Genomic DNA, 10,914 nt, shown 5'->3' with positions numbered 1-10,914 from the left:
GATGATTTATCAAATACTCAAAAAGATACAACAGGAACACACGCTAGTCATAGCAGTCATACCGAATTGGCCTCGCAGGCCATGGTATCCTTTGTTGCAGGAACTATTGATAGCTCCACCGATAACACTACCATGCCCACCGAATCTGTTATCTCAGGGACACCTTCTGCACCCCAATCCAGCCATCCTGTCATTGACGGCCTGGAAACTGAGAGGCAAAAACTGAGAACATTAGGCTATTCTCAAGAGGTAATAGATACACTGGTCCAGGCAAGGAAGAACACAACAAATTCAACTTACTATCGCATATGGTCTAAGTTTATGGAGACAGCCATTAAAAATCAGACAGATCCATACAAACCAAGGGTGACAGAAGTATTGCAATTTCTCCAACAGGGTCTGGACCTAGGACTAGGAGTAAACACACTTAAAGTGAACCTAAAGTAAAAAAAAAATAAAAATGAGATGAACTCACCTGGGGCTTCCCTCAGCCCCCTGCAGCCGATCGGTGCCCTCGCAGCTCCGCTCCGATGCCTCTGCACCCGCCGGCGAACACTTCCGGCTTCGCCGTCACCGGCCGACAGGCATGGGAACGCGAGTGATTGTTCACGTTCCCAGCCTGTATATCGCCCCCTATGCTGCTATTGCGACCTCCTGGCCGCAATAGCAGCATAGAGGGGGATATACAGGCTGTCGGCCGGTGACGGCCAAACCGGAAGTGTTCGCCGGCGGGTGCAGAGGCATCGGAGCGGAGCTGCGAGGGCACCGATCGGCTGCAGGGGGCTGAGGGAAGCCCCAGGTGAGTTCATCTCATTTTTTTTTTTTACTTTAGGTCATCTTTAAGGTGCATATTTCGGCAATATCAGCACTTACAGATCAAAGGTGGGCACTCCACCCTCTAATCATCCAATTTATCAAGGCAGTTACGAAGTTAAGACCGGCAAAAAAGAATATGTATCCACAATGGAACCTGCCGTTAGTATTAAAAGGACTAATGAAACCACCATTCGAACCATTAGAACAATGTACGCTACAGAATCTAACAGCTAAGGTAGCATTCCTAGTAGCGATCACTTCAGCTCGCAGAACGTCAGAAATACAAGCACTGTCTTGCGCTAGTCCATATTTGCAATTCTTTCAGGATAGGGTAACGCTAAGACCTGTGCAGGAGTTTATTCCCAAAGTTGCAACCTCCTACCATTTTAACCAGGAATTGAACTTACCAAATTTCATAGATGACACTATGGAAAACCCCAAATCTCTCGATATTTCTACAATATTAAGGACTTACCTGGAAAAAACAAATGAGATACGAAAAACACAGAGGCTATTGATTATCCCGGTGGGGTACAGGAGGGGTCATGCGGCTACGACAAGGACAGTTGCCTCTTGGTTGGTGAGAGCAATTAAAATAGCATATAAAACGGAGGGCAAGGAGCCACCTGAAGAAATAAGAGCTCATTCGACGAGGGGAATAGCCTCATCATGGGCAGCATACTCGAAGGTTTCTCCAGAGACCAAATGCAGAGCAGCTAATTGGTCTACCATCCATACATTCATAACCCACTATAAAGTTGATCCAGCAGCAAGTACAACTGTGAAAATCGGTAGAGAAGTACTATCTTCCGTAAACAAATCGCATATTTGTTCAAAGAGTGATATTGTTTCAGCATTAAATATCGCCCACCCTGTATTTCTTTTATATTAATAGCTAAATCCCATGGTATGCTGACGGGGATTTGTATAGGAAACAGGAAAATTGTATACTTACCTACCGTAATTTTCCTTTCCTGTACAAATTCCACGTCAGCATACGGGATCTCCCACCCATATACAGTAAGAGGGAATAAGCATAGTTACAAAAGCAGTAAGGCAGGCAGCCATCTTTGAATTTATAACTACATGTCCTGAGGGGGTTAGGGGGCGGGGCTAACCCATGGTATGCTGACGTGAAATTTGTACAGGAAAGGAAAATTATGGTAGGTAAGTATACAAATTTCCTGTATGTCCTATGTCCTCCCCTTTGGCACCATCTCCCTCTGTCAGGCCACACATCTTTACTGACCTCCCTCCGGGCAGCATGATCCCTGCCTCGCTAATGCTAATTTCCGAAGTTTCGGTACCCCTCCTTCCATCACTGTTTTCACCCCCCCTCAACATCTATGCCTTTTTGGTGGTCAGTGGCAGTGCATCACTGCCTGCACACAACCCACTTTACTATAGTATGAAACTCTACAAGCCACATCCCTACTCAGTACTGACAGGTTGAAAAGCCATTATGATTCGATCATAGTGAAATAATCTGTCAGTAACAATTGATGCATGTATGGCCCGCTTTAGGTTATGGTTTCTAATAATAAGATTGGAGAGAGGAGAGAGAAGGCAAAGCAGGTGGTTTTGGTGCACGGCGCTCAGCACCGGTTACCCAAACCAGGAGCCCCATAGCAGCAATAATATGCTGCGCGGGGCACGCAAGGGAAATTCGGGGCTCCGGTGATCGCCGTACCCCAAATTACACCTCCCTCAGAGTTGAGACGACTGGGAGGGGGGAATAGTATTTATCGCCGCTGGAGAGTTTATTGGCAGCAGGAAGAGCCGTCATTCGGCGCTCCCACCGCCCAACTTACCTACAGTGTACAAATACTAAGGGCTCAGACACATTATAAGCGATTTTCTGAGCGCTTTTAGCCATCAGAGCTTTCTGAGAGCTTTTTAAAAAATGCTCAAATTGATTTACATTAAAATCATGGTAAATTGCGATCACGGTAAAAATTACAATCGTGGTAAAATCGATCAGAAAAGTGCTTATAGTTTGTGTATAGCTAGTGCCTGGATGGTGTAATGGTTAAGGGCTCTGCCTCTAACGCAGGAGACCAGGGTTCGAATCTCGGCTCTGCCTGTTCAGTAAGCCAGCACCTATTCAGTAGGGGACCTTGGGCAAGTCTCCCTAACACTCCTCCTCCACCCTATCCTCCCCTCACGCCTACTACCACTGAGGAAGTCAACCACCTACTGCAGACTTCCCATACCACTACCTCCCCCCTTGACCCTATCCCTTCTGATCTATTTCAGCCTCACTTCACGGATCTGGCCCCAGTCCTCACTACCCTGTTTAACCTCTCCCTATCCACAGGCACCTTCCCCTCAGACTTCAAGCAGGCCACAGTACTGCCCCTGCTAAAGAAACCCTCCCTCGACCCCTTGCTACCCTCCAACTACCGCCAGATCTCCCTCCTCCCCTTCGCCTCAAAACTCCTTGAGCGTCTGGTTCACAAACGCCTGACCCAGTACCTCAATGCCAACTCACTACTAGACCCACTGCAATCTGGATTTCAATGACCTTGCCTTAGCTAAAGCTGAAAGTAAATACTTCATTCTCCTCCTCCTTGACCTTTCAGCAGCTTTTGATACAGTAGATCATCCCCTACTCCTCCAGTCCCTCCAATCCATGGGCATTCACAATCTCGCTCTGACCTGGCTTTCATAATACCTCTCCAACTGCTCCTTCACGACCTCCTTCAATGAGTCCTCGTCCACCCCTAACCACCTTTCAGTGGGAGTCCCCCAAGGCTCGGTCCTTGGCCCCCTACTGTTCTCCCTATACACATCCTCCATTGGCAAGGTTATCTCCTCCATGGGTTTTAACTATCATCTGTATGCAGATGACACCCAAATCTACCTCCACACCCCTGACATATCCACCACTACCATGGACAAGGTCTCCTCCTGCCTATCTGCCATCTCCTCCTGGATGTCCACTAGGTTCCTGAAACTAAATCTAGACAAAACGGAATTTATGATCTTCCCACCCCAGTCATCCCTGAACCTCCCAGATGTGCAGGTCACTGTTAACCACACTACCATTCGCCCTACCTCTCAAGCCCGCTGTCCAGAGGCGTAGCTAGGGTTTTCAGCGCCCGGGGACAAAGACTATTAATGCGCCCCCTAAGGTGAAGGGTCGTGACCAAATGTGGGCATGGTTATGGGTGCTCCACATTTGGTCACGCCCCTTCAAATGTACATGGAGGTTAGCAGGCTCACGCTCACCCACCCTCCCTCAGTATGTACCTTCCAGCATGTTCCAAGACAAATTCAGCAATCATGAGCCCCCCCATCAAGACAAATTCCGCAATCATGAGCAAACAGGAGGCCCCTAACATGACCAACTCAGCAATCATGAGGCCCCCAACAAGACAAATTCAGCAATCATGAGGCCCCTAACAAGACAAATTCAGCGATCTTGAGGCCCCCAACAAATCATGAGGCCCCCAACAAGACAAATTCAGTAACCATGAGGCCCCCAACAAGACAAATTCAGCAGTCATGACTGAGGCACATAAATAGACATCATTTCACATAAATAGGCAGAATGCCCCCTTAATATGGTAGACACCTCTCACCTGGCAGCAGTTCCCCAAAATACACTCAATCTGACAGCAGTGCTTCCCCAAAAATAGGTAGCCCCAGGTCTATAGGTGTCCCCAGAATAGGTGGCCAGCAGTATAGATGTCCCCAGAACAGGTAGCCAGGGGTAGAGATGTCCACAGAACAGGTAGCCAGGGGTATATGTGCCCAGTATATGTAGACAGGGGTATGTGTCCCCAGTATATGTAGCCAGAGGTATATGTGCCCAGTATATGTAGCCAGGGGTATATGTGCCCAGTATATATAGTCAGGGGTATATGTGCCCAGTATATATAGCCAGGGGTATATGTGCCCAGTATATGTAGCCAGGGGTATATGTGCCCAGTATATGTAGTCAGGGTTATATGTGCCCAGTATATGTAGCCAGGGGTATAATATGTGCCCAGTATATATAGTCAGGGGTATATGTGCCCAGTATATGTAGCCAGGGGTATATATGCCCAGTATATGTAGCCAGGGGTATATGTGCCCAGTATATAATAATAATAATAATAATAATAATAATCTGAACATTTGTATAGCGCTTTTCTCCTGTCGGACTCAAAGCGCTCAAGAGCTGCAGCCACTGGGACGCGCTCAGGAGGCCACCCTGCAGTGTTAGGGAGTCTTGCCTTGAACTCCTTACTGAATAGGTACTTGACCTAGCCAGGATCCAGTATATGTAGCCAGGGGTATATATGCCCAGTATATGTAGCCAGGGGTATATACCCAGTATATGTAGTTAGGGGTATATGTGCCCAATATATGTAGGCAGGGGTATATGTGCCCAGAGTAGGTAGCCAGGGGTATATGTGCCCAGAGTAGGTAGCCAGGGGTATATGTGCCCAGAGTAGGTAGCCAGGGGTATATGCCCAGTATATGTAGTTAGGGGTATATGTGACCAATATATGTAGGCAGGGGTATATGTGCCCAGAGTAGGTAGCCAGGGGTATATGTGCCCAGAGTAGGTAGCCAGGGGTATATGTGCCCAGAGTAGGTAGCCAGGGGTATATGCCCAGTATATGTAGTTAGAGGTATATGTGCCCAATATATGTAGGCAGCGGTATATGTGCCCAGAGTAGGTAGCCAGGGGTATATGTGCCCAGAGTAGGTAGCCAGGGGTATATGCCCATTATATGTAGTTAGGGGTATATGTGCCCAATATATGTAGGCAGGGGTATATGTGCCCAGAGTAGGTAGCCAGGCCAGGTGTCCCCCTCCCCAGCAGGAGGGGAGCAGCGCAGAGAAGAGGAAGAGCTGCTCTCCCTCCCTCGCTCTCCCCTCCAATGTCCGGGTGGCTGGCAGCGGCGGGCGGAACTTACCTCCGTCTCGTCGCAGCGCCGGATGGATCTGCCACTACTCTGGTCTGTTCCAGACCAGAGCAGCGGCTGCGCACCCGAACTTCCAGCCGGCGCTGGAGCGAGACGGAGGTGAGTTCCGCCCGCCGCTGCCAGCCACCCGGACATTGGAGGGGAGAGCGAGGGAGGGAGAGCACCTAAGGTGAGGGAAGGAGGGGGGAGATGGCCCCCCTTCCCCACCGTCCGCACAGCTCTCCCTCTTCTCTGCGCTGCTTCCCTCAACCCCTGCAAAAAAAAATAAAAACCCCGAAGCTCAGCGGGGCGCCCTTGGGGACCAGGCGCCCCGGGGCACTTGTCCTACCCCGACCCCCCCCCCCTAGCTCCGCGCCTGCCGCTGTCTGGGTGTCCCCTTGGACTCCGCACTCTCCTTCACTCCCCACATCCAAAACCTCACAAAGTCCTGCAACTTCCACCTTTGTAACATCTGTAAGATTCGCCCTTTCCTGACCTCTGCCACCACCAAACTCCTCATCCATGCCCTCATAATTTCCCGCCTCGACTACTGCAATGCCCTTCTGTCTGGTCTCCCTATGACCAGAATAGCCCCACTGCAGTCCATCATGAATGCGGCAGCCACTCCTCCTATCTCTCCACCAGGGTGACTCCCCTCTGTGAATCCCTCCACTGGCTTCCTATCCGGTCCAGAATCAAATTCAAGATATTGTGTCTGACCTACAAATCCGTCCACAAAACCTGTCCAACCTACATTTCTGATCTTACTCAGAGATACACACCGCTCACTCTGCTCCTTCAATGAACCTCGCCTGACCGTCCCCCGCATCACTCAGTCCCATGCACGCCTCCAAGACTTCTCAAGAGCCGCTCCAACACTATGGAACTCCCTACCTCCACCCATTAGGGCAGCCCCCTCCTTCAACACCTTCAAGAAGGCCCTCAAAACTCACCTTTTCACTCTGGCCTATCACCCCTCACAATTGCTCTAAACCCACAGCTGAACGCTGGTCCCCTACCTCTCGTGTCCCTACCTCTCCCTCTTGATTGTAAGCCTTTGGGCAGGGTCCTCCTCCTTTAGTGTCCTACCTGATCATGCACCTCCATTACTGTGCACCCATGCTATGCATTTGAGTGAACCTAACTTGCCTAATCTCCATGCTTCCCTCCAGTGACTGACTAAGCTTTACCTGGTACTCATACTGTGCTGTGTGATCTGGTTTTCTTGTATTCCTGTATTGTCATATTGCTGTTTGTCACCCCTAAATATTGTCTGTAACCTAAATTAACCTTTTCGGGACCATGTGCATGAGATCCTACGCCGCACTTGTGGCTGTTCTAGCCTGATGCGGCGTAGGATCTACGCCGGCCCGCAATTTCCGCTCCCGACGCGATCGTGCGCACCCGGAGGGGGAGATTAAGCTGTCATATGACAGCCGACATCTCCCCCGAGTGATCAGCAGCCATCGCGTATGGCTGCTGATCACACGATCACTACGATCGCCGTCGGATCGTAGTGATCTGTTTGACAGCTGCGGCGGCAGGGGGGGAAAGAAGAGGATCCACTCACCTCCCAGCCGTTCCAGCGACGATCGGCGCCCCCCTCCGCTCTGGCCGGCATCTCCGCTTCATCTGACGTCAGCGCCGGGTCCCGGCTTGATGACGTCATCAAGCCGCGACCCGGAACTGCTCGTCAGACAGAACGGAGATGCCGGCCGGAGAAGAGGGTCCCGTGCGGCTCATCGCTGGAGCCTGGAAGGTAAGTGAAGGCTGCTGGCAGAAGGGGGGGCCCAGGCCACCAAGGAGGGACACAATGCCAGGCAGCCACACACGGGATCCGGCCGCCTGACCCCCCCAAACGTGCGCACCCCCTTCCCGCGCAAAATGCCTGGTCCTTAAGGGGGGGTAGGTGGCCGGTCCCGAAAAGGTTAATGTCCAGCACTGCGTAATATGTTGGTGCTTTATAAATACAATAAATAATAATAATAACACTGCTACTGCCTATAGAGAGCGTCCTAGTGGCTGCAGCTCTGGCGCTTTGAGTCCGCCAGGAGAAAAGCGCGATATAAATGTTATTTGTCTTGTCTTGTCTGAGCCCTTATGCAGTGAAGGGGAGAAACGGTGAGCAGAGAAAAGCTGAAAGAGAGGGAAGATGATATTTGCCTCACCAGGATTGCACTTTTATTTAGCTTTCCTGTATGACTCAAGAAGACACAAACACCCAGCACTAGGGGAAGAGGGAAACAAAGGTGAATGAGGGAGGGCTGGTGCACACCGAGAGCGATTTGAAAAGCGCTTGGCCAATGTTACCCTATGAGGGTGTTCCCACAGCAGCATTGTGATTTTTTCAAAATCGCAAGCATGCTGCATGTAGTATTTTTTGGAGCAATTCATTCAAAAATCGCTCTGAAAATCGCTTCACAAAATAGTAAATTGCAAATTGCTAGCGATTGCTATTGCGATTTTGGCGTGCACTAGCCCAGAGAGAGAAGGAGTGGAGAGAAATTGAGAATAGCCATAGAGATGGAGCAGAGAGCTTATCTGTATTGCAGTCCCACATCACACAGAGGCTACTTTCCTGTAATATGACTCCTGTCCCTGCCAGTCTCTCACACAAGTCAGAAAGCAGCCCTGCAGTCTAGGAACTGTCAAAAACTTTTCAACTTGTTTAACACCTTATCTGCACATGCAGTCATTATAACAATGGGGAGAGACCAGACAGATTTTTTCCCATAGACCAGGGATCTCAAACTCGCGGCCCGAGGGCCATTTGCGGCCCTCGATACAATATTTTGTGGCCCTCGCTGGCAAAAGCTTCCTTATAGTTCGCTTCAGTACTCCCAAGTAATCCGCCGCATCCCCGCCGCTAAACAAGGGCTGCAGAGCCCCCAAATCGCCCGGGGGGCAATCCGCTGCCATTTCCTGGAAGGGGCAGAGCTTTCAGCTTCAGCTCTGCCCCTCCTGACGTCAATCGCCTCCTCTCCCCGCCCCTCTCTGTGAAGGAAGAGTGAGAGGGGCGGGCAGAGGCGGCGATGCGCCGCGATTGTGAAATTCCTTATGCGGCCCAGCCTCATCCTGACTTTGCCTCCTGCGGCCCCCAGGTAAATTGAGTTTGAGACCCCTGCCATAGACCCTTCAGGCAAGCTTTGCATCATGCTGTGTATATTTACCAGCTTGCCTGCCCTCTAATTGCACTTTTATTAGCTAGCCTAGTGTTTCACATTGCCTTTGCCAGGGGCTACCCAACAGGTATGGTTAACAAAGCAATGGAAGGTGTGAAGAACATGGAGTGAAATTCAAAACCAAAAGTTAGAAAATAAACACAAATCACGCTTTTATATTTGATTACAATCCAATGACAGAAATGACATGGAAGATAATTAATGTCTGGCTTCTGTGCTTTTGAAGACTAGACCAAATAACCATTGTCCTCTGGTACCATTCTCTCTCACATTGATTTAAAGATTGCCCAGCAAGCTCATGGTGAACCACCAGGCGTATTTAAGGAGGTAAAAAGGATCAAAAAGCCCTCTTACTAAAATTCCATGCAAAACTGAAATTTGCATTACCTTCTATTGGAAGAACGCAAACTTCTGTTTTCCTCCCACATTGAATGACCATCTCATGGCGAGTGAATTTATGACTAGAAAATAAAAGGATCACTTCCTTAAAAACTGTAGGCAATCATAGATGTGGTCACTGCAATGAACTGATGATAGGAAATGCCATTACACTTGCAGGAAAAAAATGTTCCAGATTTTCCTAGCTGTAGATAGTGTTTTTAATGTCCAATAATCTCTCATTGTAAAAGATTCTACACAAGGAAACAATAAGACAAATGTGCTACAGTTAGCAGGAACATTTGTGATCAATCAGGATGGGAAAAGGATCTTCATTCATCACATAAATGTCTGGATACCACGTCTCAGCTCACCACAGCGTGTGCCAAATCTTGCAACAAAACACTCAGTTTTATACGTTGCGTGGGTGCGTTGAAGGTTGGATGTGTATCATTATTGTTAGAAACTGTTCTAAATCACCTTGCTTCGACACCATCAACTTCTTATAGTTGCGTCTCACAGACTGTAAGATAACTTGACTCTCAACACAGCAAGCAGGAGATAGACTTTTCGCAGGCTTCTTCAACGTTTACGGAGTTTATTCAGGAAACAGAAATACAGATAGATACAGTTCATCATATCCTAGCCACGCCAATCTTCATGTTGCGTTACAAGCTTCTTGATTAGACTTCCTGCTGAAGTCAATCAGGTACCTTCTTTCTAACCTAAGTTACACTAGACTATGTACAGCATACATTATATCAGATTACAGAAAAGAATGAAATACTTAGAAGTCCCAGTCAGCATTGTGAGCTAGTGTGAAAGTAAGAAGCAGAGTGAGCTCCCATAGCTCACTCAGGCTTTAATACCGACTAGGAAAGAGTTAAATATAACATCATCTTCGCCATCCCCTAGATCAGACTATTGGTGGACCCACTCGTGGTGTCATCATACACACCTACTCGATTAATATTCAATGAGGCTTCTGCCCCACTTACAAGGAATTTGGTTGTTTAGTAAATATGGCTGATGTTTACTGTTCTAGTGGCGTACATCCCCAGGTCAGGGAGACCTGTGGCCTTGTCCATAGAACAGCTTCTTGGTATGTTCTAGTTCTGCTGACAGAACTGCAGATTTTCTCTCTAAGAGAAAATCCCCTTAAAGGGCAGGTCTGCTCCTCAAGCCTTTTTGACTAACTCAGTCCAAATAACTGAGGCCTACTTAAATTATAACAATTATAATATGTGTGGACCAGTCCTTTAACCCCTTGCGTCCTAGCAGTCTCTCTGGCCCATAAAGGGCCAGAGATTGCTGGTACCAACAAACGCGGCTTACAGACAAATTGCCACATGGCTCCCGCCCGTCATGCCGCTCTGCCATCACTATAACAGCAGAGCTCTGTGAGCTGGTCACGGTCATCAACGTAAGCGAATGGAATTAGCTCACAGTGGTCACGTCTCCCACAGAGCTCTGTGGTTATACCGACAGCAAGGCGAGTGAGCTGCAGCGGGGAGAGCGATTGGCAGGAGTGATGAGAGCAGCGACAGTGTGTGGCGGGGGTGAGTGAAATCTACACCCTGGTAGGAATAACAGCCTCCAAATGGCTTAATTTCAATTAGAGTTGCCCGAAAGAGGTTAAG

The sequence above is a fragment of the Hyperolius riggenbachi genome, chromosome 1, assembly GCF_040937935.1.
Source record: "Hyperolius riggenbachi isolate aHypRig1 chromosome 1, aHypRig1.pri, whole genome shotgun sequence".
NCBI lineage: Eukaryota > Metazoa > Chordata > Amphibia > Anura > Hyperoliidae > Hyperolius > Hyperolius riggenbachi.
The sequence above is the reverse complement of the archived record's forward strand: the minus strand, read 5'-3'. Positions refer to the sequence as shown.